Here is a 16,832-nt window from a genome sequence, read left to right on the forward strand (position 1 = left end):
GTGCTCAATCACTCTGTTCCAATCCCAGACAAGATTATTATGATGAATAGTAAACCATGCTCAGGTTAAAACAAACAAACAAACGAACAAATATGTTTTACCTTATTCATGTGACTTATATGTAGAAAAGTTAGTTTGATTTTTAAATTTTTTTGTCTTAATTATATTTTTCTTTATATGTAGCATACTCAGTTCCTTCAAAAGTCACCTTATGATTACATTTATTTAATAAAAATCTTTTAATACTGAAATGAATATACCAGAATATTTTTGCTCTCCTTCCTCAACATTAGCTATAAATTGAAGACTTCCTTTAAACATTTTAACTCTAAAAACCCACCACCATTTACATAGCCAGTTCCTTCCTAACACACCCTTGGTTATCCTCACATGCCTCTGTCCTCTCCTCTGAGGAAAATCCTTTGCTTCAAAGTGACTCTTGCCATAATTTCCTTTTGCCGCTATGTCAGGAACCTCAGCTCCTGCTATATAGATAACAGTCAGAAACTGTAAACAGCCTAGATGTTCACCAACTAATAGGTGGATGATGAGAATGTGGTACATTTATGCAATCGAATACTACTCAGCTGCTAAGAAATGAAATTACAAAATTTGCAAGCAAGTGAATGGAGCTGAAAATAATTATCCAGAGTGGGATAACACAGACCAGGTTTTTTTTTGTTTTGTTTTGTTTTCCCTTTTTTTTCAAAGTTTATTAAATTATGAAAGTTTCCATTTCCGCCCCTCCTCCCAACACCCTCCCACTTCCCCCCTCCCCCTCCTCCTCCCTCTCCATCCCTAAGAGCAGTCAGGGTTTCCAGCCCTGTGGGAAGTTCAAGTTCCTCCCCCCTCCCTCCAGGTCCAGGATTTGTGTATCTGTTATAAATAATTTAAATTAAATTTAACTAGTAGCCACTGGATCATTAGAAAAGGGAAATGACACACACTGGTTTATACATTAAAAATAGTCATTCTGGACAATTACAGGTATGAGTTGAAGCAGGGGATTAAGTATGGCTATAATCTGAGTCAGACCAGGCGGCAAGAATGGATTTGGTTAGAAGGGAATACATGAGGGCCCGTGCTTGCTTTTCTACTTACCCCTCCCCGCAAGCTAATCTTCATTCAGTCTGTGTGTCAGGGAACCCAGGTGGCTGTTCTGCGAGTGGCTGAATGATCTTGAGAATTGGGCTGTAGTCATTAGTCTATTTGACTAGGCTGAACTACATGTTCCACAATTCTACTTCACATAAGTTTCGACATGAATGGCTCAGAAAAGAGTCTTGTAAAAGATTAGGAAGGTAAAATATATATTTATACATCTGTCTGTAAATAGAAGCAACAAATAGATGATACATATTAGAAGGATTGATCTCTGAGTGTGTGTATGTGGTGTGTGTGTGTGTGTGGTGTGTGTGTGTGTGTGTGTGTGTGCGTATGTGGTGTGTGTGGTGTGGAGTGTGTGGTGTGGTGTGTGTGTGGTGTGGTGTGTGTGTGTGTGTGTGGTGTGGTATGTGTGGTGTGGTGTGGTGTGGTGTGTGTGTGTGTGTGTGTGTGTGGTGTGGTGTGTGTGGTATGGTGTGTGTGTGTGTGTGTGTGTGTGGTGTGGTGTGTGTGGTGTGGTGTGGTGTGGTGTGTGTGTGTGTGTGTGTGTGTGTGTGTGTGGTGTGGTGTGTGTGGTGTGTGTGTGTGTGTGTGCGTATGTGGTGTGTGTGGTGTGGTGTGTGTGTGTGTGTATGTATTCTTTGCCTAACCACCTGGTCATTGGACTTTATGATCCGGCACCAACCGGCTCATAAACACTGCTTTAGCTAGTTCCCACAATCATTGTGTCAGGCCCAATCATGACAACAAACCCTTCAAATGCTAGTAGATTTCCTAGAGATTCTCTTCTTCAGTGAATATTGATAAAATGTATTTCCATACGAAAACAACCCATTTTTTTTAACATGTTAAATGTAGGGTGCAAGGAAAAGGGAAGGTAGTGGGTACAACATGAGAACCAGTTTGGAAAGGTAGGAAATGAGTCTACCCGGAGAAAAAGAGCATCAGAGAGCAGAAAATGAGAAAAGTAAGCCAAATTGGAAAAACAGCAGGACTCACCAAGAGGTTGAAAGGGAGCATTCAGTGACGCACAGAACAGGGTATCCAACTGTGCTAAGGGCTTCTAAGGAGGAGTTAGAAAAGGGGAACAAACTAGTTAAGTGGTAAATGTTTTATTTAAACTGAAGGAACATAAGGGACTAGAGAGGTGTCTCAGCACGTAAGAACCTTTGCTGCTCTTGTCCCCAGCACCCTAATGGCAGCTCACAACCATTTGTAACTCAAGCTTCAGAGGATTCAATGTCCTCCTCTGACCTCCTCTGGAACCAAACACACATGTGGTGTGCATATATGCTTGCAAGCAAAACGCTCATACACATAAGATAAAAATGAATGGTTGTTTTAAAAGATAAACTGGAGGAGTAAGCTTTAGTGGCCTGTTGCACGTCTCTTGATTGATTGATGATTGATATGGGACGGCCTAGCTCACTGTGGGCACCTCAAATGGTGATCCTGAATGCTAAAAGAAGGTAGTTTGAGTAAGCCATAAGTAACCCAGTAAAACGTCATTCTTCCATAGTCTCTGCTTTGGTCCCTGCATCCAGGTTCTTGCTCTGACCTCCCTTCTTGCTGAACTATAACAGTAAATTGAAATAAACCCTTTCCTGTCCAAGTTGCTTTTGGTCATGGTGTTTTATCACAGCAATAGAAATACAAACTAAGACAACTAGTTTGACAGAGTCTTTGGATAATATCTGGATAAATCAAAATATCCCATTAAATTGGGCATGTTGGCACACACCTACAATACAGGAGCATCGTGAGTTTTGCCATACAGCAAGATATTACCATCAATCACTTAATTTACCAATTAATGAAAAATATTTCTTAAAACAGAGGTTAATGTTTGGAACATAGCATTTGATTTAAGAGTAGAGATGCTGTTTTGAGGGCAATTTTGACTTTGATGAGGGAGATAAAAGCCTGGCAAAGCAGATTGATGAAAACATAGGAATAAATAAGCAGAAACTCATACCACCATCAATTTTTTTATATAGAAATCTTATTGTCAAAAAGAGAAGAACAGAAAAGTGGGAGACCTGGGATAAATAGTGTTTTCGTAAGATGGGAGTAGTACAGCACATATTTGGATATGTATACAAATCTACATATTCGTGTGAATGATCAAATAGATCAATAAGAATGGAGGATTTACAGAAAAATGCCCTTGGGGAAGAGAAAAAGAAAGCAGACCCTGGCTATAAGGAGCAAGGTTGACTTGTATTAAATATAAGCTTTTAAATTAGTCTTTAAGCAAAAGGAAGGTGGCATGTAGGCTGTGACATGGGTGTGCTTGTAGATGAGCTAATACCCGCCTATAGATGTTCTTTGTGTGCACTTCTATTTTCTCAGTAACATTAGAATCAAGATTGTAAGTCAATAATGTAGTTCTGGGAAGAAGAGTTAGAAATTTGATGGGAGAAGAGAAGGTAAACAAAGTATTTATCTAGGAGAAGAGAAGTTTAAGTGAACTAGGAGAAATGCAATGCCATCCTGGAAAGGCCTTGAGCTTGGTAAACATTGAAGGACAATCTGCAGTTAATATATTAGAGGTGTTCTGTGTGAAAGAGGACCAGGGCAGAGCTCTCACAGTCATAGTCAGACATGGAAATAAGAGAACATGAAGGGCTGGAGCTGAGCATATTCAATTCAATACTCCAAATTGGAGCAATTCAATACTCCAAAACACACCAGTTAGACAATCCAGGGCTCCTCTACGTAGAGAGGCAGGGAGATGCTGGTAGCACCCCATTTCTTCTTGAGAGAAAGAGAAATTTCCTTCCTTCTAAGACAGTATGAAGCATGAAGAGCTGCCACAAGGGAGGGGGGACAGTGTCTGAGTAACACACACAAACCACACAGTGTAACACAGGACCTCACACATACAACCCACACAACATAACACGGGATAATGCACACATACAAGCCACAGAATGTAACATAGGACCTCACACACACACACAAGCCACACAATGTAACACAGGACCTCACACATACAACCCACACAACATAACACGGGATAATGTACACATACAAGCCACACAATGTAACATAGGACCTCACACACACACAAGCCACACAATGTAACACAGGACCCCACACACAAGTCACACAATGTAAACATGACCCCACACATACACAAATACAAGCCACACAATGTAACACAGGACCCACACACACACAAGCCACACAATGTAAGACAGTACTCCCCTCCACAAGTCACACAATGTAATACAGGACCCCACACCCACACAAGCCACACAATGTAACACAGGACCACACACACAGAAGCCACACAATGTAACACAAGACCCCACAAACACAAGCCATACAATGTAACACAGGACCCCACAAACACAAGCCATACAATGTAACACAGGACCCCACACACCCATTTTTCTTAATCTTTAGAGAAACTGTTCAATTCTGTACACACATCCAACAATGTCTAATGGGACGTATTTTATTTACTGTAAAGGAAAAAAATGACACCTTCCCACATAAATCTACAACACAAAGAAATTTTGGGCTCTTAAGGACCAAATACATTTATAATACAAATATAAATATAAATATATTTATAAATTTCAGGAGTTTTTTTATAAATCATTCATTAGAACAGTTACTAAAAATCAAAATCAGTTGAGTTCTCCTACAGAAATTTCATAAGTGTGATTTATGTTATACTATATGTGATTATAACATATACTATATGTGATTACTGTTATAATATAACAGTAAAATTTTCAAATCAGAATTTCATTTTTAAATGTAGCTATGTGATCAAGAATGTACTGCTAAGAGAAGAATTGCAGATCAAAGGTCCAGAAAATATATTCATCAAAATTATAGAAGAAAACTTTCCCAACCTAAAGAACGATGTTCCTATGAAAGTTCAAGAAGCATACAGAACACCGAATAGACTGGATCAAAAAAAAAAATCCCCTCGCCATATAATAATCAAAAAACAAAGCATTCAGATTAAAGAAAGAGTATTAAGAGCTGCAAAGGAAAAAGGTCAAGTAACTTATAAAGGTAAACCTATCAGACTTACACCGGACTTCTCTATGGAAACCATGAAAGCCAGAAGATCCTGGATAGAGGTACTGCAGAAACTAAGAGACAATGGATGCAAGCCCAGACTACTCTACCCAGCCAAGCTATCGTTCACTATCAACGGAGAAAACAAAATAATCCAGGATAAAAACAAATTTAAACAATATGTAGCTACAAATCCAGCCTTACAGAAAGTATTAGAAGGAAAATCACAACCCAAGGAATCCAACATTCCCAACACTGCCTACAATAACTCAGACAGCTAGGGACAAACACAACTCAAAGAAGGGAAACAAATACACTCTACTACCCCCCCCCCAAATAACTGGAGTCAACAACCACTGGACATTAATATCACTTAATATCAATGGACTCAATTCACCTATTAAAAAGGCACAGACTTAGAGATTGGATACGAAAACAGGATCCAACATTCTGCTGTTTACAAGAAACACACCTCAACTACAAAGACAGACACCTACTCAGGGTGAAGGGCTGGGAAAAGGTTTTCCAAGCAAACGGACCTAAGAAACAAGCGGGTGTGGCCATTCTAATATCTAACAAAATCGACTTCAAACTAAAATCAATCAGAAGAGACGGAGATGGACATTTCATACTCATAACAGGAACAATCCATCAGGAAGAAGTCTCAATCCTGAATATCTATTCCCCTAATATAAAGCCACCCACTTATGTAAAAGAAACACTTCTAGAACTCAAGGCAATCATCAAACCACACACACTAATGGTAGGAGACTTCAACATACCTCTCTCACCAATGGACAGGTCAATCAGACAGAAACCTAACAGAGAAATAAGAGAATTATTGGAGGTATTGAATCAAATGAACTTAACAGACATCTATAGAACATTCCACCCAAATAGGAAAGAATATACCTTCTTCTCTGCAGCTCATGGAACCTTCTCGAAAATTGACCACATACTCGGTAAAGAAGTAAACTTCCACAGATACAAAAAAATATTAGTAACCACCTGTGTCTTGTCAGATCGCCATGGATTAAACTTAGAATTCAACAACAATGCTACCCCCAGAAAGTCAACAAATTCATGGAAGTTGAACAGTCAACTACTAAATCACCCCTGGGTCAAGGAAGAAATAAAGAAAGAAATTAAAGTCTTCCTTGAATTTGATGAAAATGAAGACACAACATACTCAAACCTATGGGACACTATGAAAGCAGTGCTAAGAGGAAAGTTCATAGCACTAAGTGCCCAATTAAAGAAAATGGAGAAAGCACATGTTGGAGACTTAACAGCACACTTGAAAGCTCTAGAAAAAAAAGAAACTGATTCACTCAGGAGAAGTAGAAGACTGGAAATAATCAAACGGAGGGCTGAAATCAACAAAATAGAAATACAGAAAACAATCCAAAGAATCAATGAAACAAGAAGCTGGTTCTTGGAGAAAATCAACAAGATTGACAAACCCCTCTCCAAACTAATCAAACGACAGAGAGAGAACATGCAAATTAATAAGATCAGAAATGAAAAGGGGGACATAACCACAGACACAGAGGAAATTCAGAGAATCATTAGATCTTACTACAAAAGCCTGTATGCCACAAAATTGGAAAATGTAAAAGAAATGGACATTTTTTTAGATAAGTACCATATACCAAAGTTTAACCAAGACCAGGTGAACAATCTAAATAGACCTGTCAGTCGTGAATAATTAGAAGCTGTTATCAAAAACCTCCCTACCAAAAAAAGCCCAGGACCAGATGGTTTCAATGCAGAATTCTACCAGAACTTCCAGGAAGAGCTAATACCTACACTCCTTAATGTATTCCACAATATAGAAACAGAAGAGTCATTGCCAAACTCTTTTTATGAAGCTACAGTTACATTGATACCAAAACCACACAAAGACGCAACCAAGAAAGAGAATTACAGGCCAATCTCACTCATGAACATTGACGCAAAAATTCTCAATAAAATACTGGCAAACCGAATCCAAGAACACATTAGAAAAATTATCCATTATGATCAAGTGGGCTTCATCCCAGAGATGCAGGGTTGGTTCAACATATGCAAGTCTATCAATGTAATCCATCATATAAATAAACTGAAAGAAAAAAACCATATGATCATTTCATTGGATGTTGAAAAAGCATTTGACAAAATTCAACACCCCTTTATGATAAAGGTGTTGGAGAGATTGGGGATACGAGGATCATACATAAATATAATAAAAGCAATATATAGCAAGCCGACAACTAACATCAAATTGAATGGAGAGAAACTCAAAGCCATTCCACTAAAATCAGGAACAGGACAAGGCTATCCACTCTCTCCATACCTCTTCAATATAGTGCTTGAAGTTCTAGCAATAGCAATAAGACAACATAAGGGGATCAAAGGGATTCGAATTGGAAAGGATGAAGTTAAACTTTTGTTATTTGCTGACGATATGATAGTGTACATAAGCGACCCCAAAAACTCTCCCAAAGAACTCCTACAGCTGATAAACACCTTTAGTAATGTGGCAGGATACAAGATCAACTCCAAAAAATAGGTTGCCCTCCTATACACAAAGGATAAAGAAACGGAGAGGGAAATCAGAGAAACATCACCTTTCACGGTAGCCACAAATAGCATAAAATATCTTGGGGTAACTCTAACCAAGGAAGTGAAAGACCTATTTGACAAGAACTTTAAGTCTTTGAAGAAAGAAATTGAGGAGGATACCAGAAAATGGAAAGACCTCCCCTGCTCTTGGATTGGGAGAGTCAACATAGTAAAAATGGCAATTCTACCAAAAGCAATCTATAGATTCAATGCAATCCCCATCAAAATCCCATCAAACTTCTTCACAGACCTTGAGAGAAAAATAATCAAGTTTATATGGCAAAATACAAGACCCAGGATGGCCAAAATAATCTTATACAATAAAGGAACTTCTGGAGGCATTATCATCTCTGACTTCAAACTCTATTATAGAGCGACAGAATTGAAAACAGCTTAGTATTGGCATAACAACAGAGAAGTCGACCTGTGGAATCGAATAGAAGACCCGGGTATTAACCCACAAACTTATGAACACCTGATTTTCGACAAGGGAGCTAAAGGTATACAATGGAAGAAGGAAAGCGTCTTTAACAAATGGTGCTGGCATAACTGGATGTCAACCTGTAGAAGAATGAAAGTAGATCCATATCTACCACCATGCACAAAACTCAAGTCCAAATGGATTAAAGACATCAACATTAATCCGACCACTTTGAACCTGATAGAAGAGAAAGTGGGAAGTAGTCTACAAGATATAGGCACAGGAGACCACTTCCTAAGTAGAATCTCAGTACACAGACAATAAGAGAATCAATGAATAAATGGGACCTCCTGAAACTGAGAAGCTTCTGTAAAGCAAAGGACACTGTCAGTAAGACAAAAAGGCTACCTTCTGACTGGGAGAAGATCTTCACCAACCCCTCATCAGACAAAGGTCTGATCTCCATAATATACAAACAACTCAAGAAACTAGACACTAAAACTCTAATTAACCCAATTAAAAATGGGGTACTGAACTGAACAGAGAATTCACAACAGATGACGGCCAAAAGACACTTAAGGTCAGGCTCAACCTCCTTAGCGATCAGGGAAATGCAAATCAATACCACTTTGAGATACCATCTTACACCTGTCAGAATAGCCAAACTCAAAAACACCAATGATAGCCTATGCTGGAGAGGATGTGGAGTGAGGGGAACACTCATCCATTGTTGGTGGGAATGCAAACTTGTGCAGCCACTGTGGAAATCAGTGTGGCGGTTTCTCAGGAAACTGGGAGTCGACCACCCTCAGGACTCAGCAATTCCACTCTTGGGAATATACCCAAGAGATGCCCTACCATACTACAAAAGCATTTGTTCAACTATGTTCATAGCAGCACTATTTGTAACAGCCAGAACATGGAAACAACCTAGGTGCCTCTCAATAGAAGAACGGTTTAAAAAGGTGTGGAACATATACACATTAGAGTTTTACTCAGCGGTAAAAAACAATGGCATCTTGAATTTTGCATGCAAATGGATGGAAATAGAAAATGCTTTACTGAGTGAGGTAACCCAGACCCAAAAAGAGGAATATGGTATGTACTCACTCATAAGTGGATTCTAGCCATAGTTAAAGGTCTTTGAGCCTATAATTTGTGATCCTAGAGAAGCTAAATAAGAAGGTGAACTTGAAGAAAATGATATAGTTATCCTCCTGGATATTGGAAGTAGACAAGATTGCCAGGCAAACTTGGGTGCACGGGGGGTGGGGGGTGGAAGTAAGGGGAGATGGTTAGAGAGAAGGGAGGGGGGAGGATTGGGGATGGCTTCGGGGAATGGGAAGATGGGGGAGGGAGAAAGGATGGATATGGGAGCAGGGAAGTTTATATCTCAACTAAGGGAGCCATTTTAGGGTTTTCAAGAGACTTGATTCTGGAGGGGTTCCCAGGCCCAAGGAGAGGTCCCCAGATTATTCCCCTGGGCAGCAGAGAAGAGGGTGCCTGAACTGGCCTTGGCCCATAACCATACTGATGAATATTTTGCATATCACCATAGAACCTTCATCTGGTGATGGATGGAGATAGAGACAGAGACCCACATTGGAACACTGGACTTAACTCCCTAGGTCCAAATGAGAAGCAGAAGGAGGGAGAACGTGATCAAGAAAGGCAGGACCAGAGGGAACCTTCATCTGACGATAGATGGAGATAGAGACGGAAACCCATATTGGAGCACTGGACTGAGCCCCCAAGGTCCAAATGAGGAGCAGAAGGAGGGAGAACATGAAAAAGAAATCAAGACCATGATGGGTGCGTTCACCCTCTGATAGAAGGGGACTGATCGAATGAGAGCTCACCAAGGCCAGCTGGACTGGGACTGAACGAGCATGTGATCAAACCGGATTCTCTGAATGTGGCTGACATGGGGGCTGACTGAGAAGCCATGGACAATGGCACTGGGTCTTGTTTTGTCTGCATGTACTGGCTTTTTGGGATCCTAGTCTGTTTGGATGCTCACCTTCCTAGACCTGGAGGGAGAGGGGAGGAACTTGAACTTCCCACAGGGCGTCAAACCCTGACTGCTCTTAGGACTGGAAAGGGAGGAGGAGAGGGAGTCGGGGGGGGGGGGGAGGAAGAGAGGGAATGGTGGAAATGGGAGGGTATGGGGAGGAGGGGAGGAAGTGGAAATTTTTATAAAGAAATAAATTAATTAATTTTTTAAAAAAAAGAATGTACTGCTAAGAGAGCCTCTCCTGGGGGCTCGGTCTTGACTTGCCCTGTAGTCAGACTGTTGGGTATCTTAAATATCACCATAAAACCACCGTCCAGCAACTGATGGAAACAGAGGCAGAGACCCGCATCGGAGCACTGGACTGAGCTCCCAAAGTCCAGTTGAAGAGTGGGAGGAATGAGAATATTAGCAAAGAGGTCAAGACCATGATATGTTCACCCACTGAAACAGTTTACCTGAGCTAATGGGCACTCACAAACTCCAGCTGGACTGGGAAGGAACAAGTTTAGAACCAAACTAGTCCCTTTGAATGTGGGTTACAGTTGGACAGCTTGGGCAGTGGGCCAAGATTTATTCCTATTGTTTGTACTGACTTTTGGGGATCCTATTCTCTTTGGATGAATACCTTGCCCAGTCTAAATACAGTAGGGAGGGCTGTGAACCTTCCAAAAAGCAATGTGCCTTAACCACTCTGAGGATCAGATGGGGTGGAGTGGGAGGGTATGTGGAGCTAATGGAAGGAGGGGAGAGAGTTGGAACTTGTGTAGTAAAAGGAGTGGGCCTGCTTTTGGTCCTGGCTGCCCGACTAGCTTAACCCCTGAAATAATCACACAGAAATTATATTAATTAAATTACTGCCTGGCCCATTATCTCTAGTCTCTTATTGAATAACTCTTACATCTTGATTTAACCCATTTCTAATAATCTGTATGTCACCACGGGGTCATGGCTTAAGGGAAATATTCAGCATGTCTGACCTGGCATCTTTATGATGGCTCTCTCTGGCTCTGCTATCTTCCTCCCAGAATTCAGTTCTGTCTTCCCGCCTAGCTAAGTACTATCCTATCAAAAGACCAAGGCAGTTTCTTTATTTAACCAATGACAGCAACACAAATACAGAAGGACCTCCTGCACCAAACTTGGATTGGTATTTTTTTAAAAATCTACTAAATTAAAAGAAATAAAAATAAATAAAGAAAGAGCCATTCCAATAGCACTTCATTTCACTTATGCCAGGCTTCCACTAAAATTTTATCTGACCTTGGAAATTCCCATCACACCTTGAAAATTACCTGCAACTTTTTAAAGCAAGTTAAAACTCTTGTTGGAAAGTCTAAAGCCAAAAATAAAGCAAAAAAACATACAAATGAATTACAAATATCAATTTTTCTTATTGTAGTCATCCAAATGAAAAACAATTCATTGCGAAGGTGTCAGTGAAAATACTCCAAAATTACTGAAAATTTCTTTGCTGTCATACTGGTGTGGAGAAAAGGCAGAGCAGAGCAGAATCTTATGATGAGATCAGCAGGACTTGCTGGGATTTAAGTCAAATGTCTGTTACCCACTATGCAGTTACTAACCATCTTGATACCCAGCTACATAGGACATTTCCAGAATCATTTCTTTCCTTTACTTATTCCTGGACTACTTGGTTTGGAAAGACACAATTTTATTTCCCATATGGACTTTATGATAGGAATCTTTACAGTGAAATATGAAAAAGATCAACTGAAAGACTTCACACCAATGATGATTTTTCTAAACTCCTTGCTCAAGCCATCAACAGTGGGCTTATCCCTGTGGCCCCGTCAGTTCCCCGATTTCTGTCCTCATGTAATCTGTCACCCTCCCTCCTCCATACGATGTTGCCACCTACAGCTGGAACTGGGGTGAATCTGTGATTAAATGTCTCTAAATCAAAAGTGTCCCAACTGGGCTGGAGAGATGGTTCAATCATTAATGGCTAGATTCACAACAAAAAATATAAAAATATCCTGAATAATCCGTGAAACAACATGCTTATATGATTGAAAAGTACAACCCTGTTGGGGAAAAATCCCATATTAACTACAAAAAGGACACTGATGACTTCATAGATAAACTCCTGTTGGGTCAAATCATGAAGTTTCCAGTGGCTTTGTAATAGTCAAATAACACTAGGCTGTCAGGGACACATCACTGTATGTAGAAGGGGATGAGAGGTTTAAAAAGAAAATAGAATAAAGTCCCAGATTAGCTCAGAATCTGTAAGTATGGAGATAGCCTTGGCTTCTAAGAGCCTGTCCTCTGATAAAATTGTCTCTAAGACCTTCAAATAACAAAATGACAAATATTTACCAATCAAAGGTAAACAAGTTGTTCAAACATACTTAACAATTGAAAACATTGGGAAACTACATCCAAACATGATATGCAATATGATAATTTTTAAAGAATTAATGGTAATTTTAGCTTTGAAGCTATCATTGCCTCTCAAGTTGGAGGAAATTTAAGATATTAAAAGAGATGCCCATGTGGGCAGGGTTAAACTTTGATATATATGCAATAGAATTGCCAATTCCTATGTCAGAATTTTCATTTATACATCAGAATAGTTGTATATATTCAAGTATGACTCAATACATGTACAATGACCAGAAAAATCACAGAAAAAAATCTTTTTTAAAATATAGCTGTTCTCAATCACAATTAGAATCATTCAAGGTGTGTGTGTGTGTGTGTGTGTGTGTGTGTGTGTGTGTGTGTGTGTAGCACGGGTGGAATGAGAACAAGAGAGTCACACTTCACTGCAGGGTTCCTGTGTTATAATGAAACGGTGAAGAGTGAGCTCTGCTGTACTTTTAAAAGTTTCCTGGGTGGTGCTGATATCTAAAAAAAAACCTAAGATGATGATTCCAAATCTTGCTGCATCTAGAATCACTTGAGAAGGAACTAAAGTCTAAACTACAGCTTAGATCAAATAAGGCAGAGTGTTGTATTGTGGGATTCTCTTCCCGCTCCTTGGTAAATCTTTAGTTTGCAACCACCACTTTCTAGACCACTGCTTATATGAGAGAGATCGTCTTAGCTTTTTTCATCAACATATTAGTATAAATAAATTAGACAATATAAATATACTGTCTGTGATGTATATGAGTGGTGTTTTTATGCCATTGGAAGCAGCAGCTTTTATAGAAAGAGGCAAAAACGTGGGGCAGAGTAAGGCATAAGAATTAATAGTCACATCTGGCCCCCTCTTTACCCATTTGACTCACACAGTATGAGGAGTGAATGTGTTAAAGGTGGCCACGGTGGCACATTTAATCCAGCACTTGGTAGCCAGAGGCAGATCTCCAAGTTTAAAGCCAACCTGGTCTACAGATTGTTCCAGCATAGCCAAGGTTATACAAACAAACCATGTCACAGAAAAACAAAATTGGATATGTATGGAGAAATCTGGATGATGAGGAACTGGGCAGCCACAATGCACCGTAAGGGACAGCTTCATGTTTACGCCACCAAGTCACAGACAGAGGATCCCAGATGCCAGATGCAGACCTGGATGGCTTGCCCAGACTTCAACGTAAGATAGACCATCTCTCCACTGTACTGAAACCATAGCTATTCCATATATATATAGTGTATACAAGAGGGTGCCAGATCTCATTACAGATGGTTGTGAGCCACCATGTGGTTGCTGGGAATTGAACTCAAGACCTCTGGAGGAACAGTCAGTGTTAATCTCTGAGCCATCTCTCCAGCCCAACCATAGCTATTCTTTATCTGTCTCTCTCAACAACCAAGCATCATTCTCAAAAACTTCAAGTCCTGAGTGGGAAATCTTAATAAAGGAATACTTGTTCAAAAAGGGGTGTTCCCTAATACATATGGTCATTGCTTTCCCTGGGAGATAAATACTTTCTGGTATTAGATAGAATGTTCCTGTGGGGAGGATACATTTCAATGTACATGCACACCAATATCTTCACTCTATTTACCAGAGATTTTCACTTCTATCTTGGGAACCTAGGGATATGCTCCATACTTAGCCCTCGAAGTGACTAAACATTCACCACGTTCTGTACATGGAGACAAATATTTAATTTAGTGTGAAAATATTACTTGTCTACTGTAGAAGTTTCCAAATTATTGTATTTGGTGTTTCGATCTTAAAATAATAAAAATTCTCCCTCTTTCTGCTCAGCATGTGGACAGCATCATCGTTCTTTTGTGATTTATTTTACTTAAATGTGTGTGTGTGTGTTTGCCTACATGCACAACCTGGCAGAAGCTAGCAGAAGACTTGAAATCTTTTGGAGTTCTGGAGTCAAAGTTGTGAGTTGTCTGATGCCGGTGCTGGATCAGAACCCAGGTTCTCTGCAAGAGCAGCAAGCATTCTCAGCTTCCGAGCCGTCTCTCTGGCCTCTCCGTCTCTTACTTCCATCTTTTAATTAATTTTATAATTCCTCATTTCGGTTAAGTATGATTCCAAATTACTTATTGTGTCTGTGGATTGTAATTCGTCTCTATTTGAAATTCTTTTTCCCTCGCACTGTGCCTATTCTGCAATTTACAAATTTGCCACAAGGTGGCACCAAATTTTACCTTTTTGTTTTTCCTTTGAACTTTGTACGCAGTTGTAAAGTAAATATTTAAGTTGAAGTTGGTAAAGAATTAAATACCTTAATCGGGTAAAGCTGTACCCTAATCCCTATGTCAATGCCAAAAACCAATACTTGCACCATGTTTTGTAACTGAAGAAACAGCTGACGTGTATAAGTGATTATTACAGTTCAAAAGGGCTCACTTAAGTTGTGTGCGACATTGATGAATACTTAGACCTGAAATTCGACTAATCCAAAGAAAACTGTTTAAATATATTAAGTCACAACAAACACTAAGAAGCTCATGGCGCAGATACAAAACGTAATGCGGCTGGGTTCGGATTACACGCATTCCGCTTGGAGAATATCTAAAGCTTTTGAAAACCACCTGCTTTCTTGGATGGTCTGCGCAGGGTGTTCACACTGACGATCTGAGCTCTTGATGGTTTTTGCAGGCTTTCCCAGGTCTATGAAGCTATCTTTTGATCTTCATATCAAAGGTAAGAAACATCTAAGATGCAGTTGTTTTGGGCTCAGACTTCCTCTTTTCTCTTCCCTCTGATGGCAATTTACGCATTCAATCCAAAATTGTATTTTATAAACTGGCTGTTTGTGAATCACTCATACACTAGACAAGTAAGTGCATAGGAGACAGAGGAACGTGAGAAACATATGGGCAAGAGAAGAGAGCTTGTTAGACAGCTACCCTGCCTATTGCACGGACCGAAGATATTTGGGATTATCTTTGTTACTTCTGCTTTACTAACACTGAAAATTTGTCAGACATCATTGACTTTACCTTGAGCAGAAAAGAAGTCTCAGGTCCCTTGCTTTCCATTTCCTGCTGCGACTCTGCATAAGCCTCCATCATTTCTTCAATGGCCTAGTAACTGCCATCTTGTTGCCTTCAATCTACTCTCCGCAGAGTTGAACAGCAATCTTATTAAGTGCGGTACATCACTGCTATTAGAAGGCCTCCATTACTGGGAAAACTTGGAACATTTTAACTTAAATCTATATTGTTCCTTATTGCAAAGTGTATCCTTGCCGATAATAATGAATTCTTTTCCAGTCTAAAATGGGTACATTGGTAGGATTCCTAACCAACTTCTTCTTTACAGTGACAACTGTACTGAGAGCTATGTTGTGAACATGCCGTTTCCATGATGCCCTCACAGTATCACAGTCTTCTGCAACTTATTTGATGTAGGAGAGTCTTCTTTTTATCTGTTGCTTTCATTGATTAATTAATAAAGAAAACTGCCTGGCCTGATAGGTCAGAACATAGGTAGGTGGGGAAGACAGAACTGAATGCTGGGAGGAAGAAGGCAGTGAGGCAGTCACCATGACTCTCCTCTTTGAGACAGATGCAGGTTAGGATCTTTCTTGATAAGCCACCACCTCACGGTGCTACACAGATTACTAAATATGGGTTAAAGCAAGATATAAGAATTAGCCAATAAGAGGCTGAAACTAACGGGCCAGGCAGTGTTTAAAAGAATACAGTTTCCGTGTAATTATTTCGGGTAAAGCTAGCCCGGGATCTGGGCGGTGGAACACAGCCCGCCGCTCCCTTTTACTACACTTATTTACTGGCTAAACCTCTACTTTTTAGCATTTCTCTGTGTCACTATACATGGGCTTTATCTCCCTTTCAAAATGAGCCTCAACTCAGAGGTCCTCGGGACAATTCTATAAATACCCAAGATAAGCTCCTAGGATTTGCGATAGAAAATTTAAAAATAAAGCTGCAGTGATCATCACTATATGTTTGCCTGCATGTGGGTATACACAGGTAGCTGACGTTCTTGAGGTAGAATTCCTAGACACTACAGGATGTATGAGGCATGCATTGGTTGTCTGCCTTGGGTTTTCTAGTGGTCTTGTCTGGGCTCTGCTATCATGTGAGAAACACCATTGTGCCCCAGTTCTCCTTCGATGTCACAGCTAAGTGCTTTGACCTCATCTAAGTGTCCCCTGGTCACAGCAGAGATAATCACCATTTTATAGATCAGGCAAGTTTATCTCCAAAGCTGTGGCAACCTGACAGATTTCACATACT

This window comes from Myodes glareolus, chromosome 25 (genome assembly GCF_982192425.1).
Source record: "Myodes glareolus chromosome 25, mMyoGla1.1, whole genome shotgun sequence".
NCBI classification, from domain to species: domain Eukaryota; kingdom Metazoa; phylum Chordata; class Mammalia; order Rodentia; family Cricetidae; genus Myodes; species Myodes glareolus.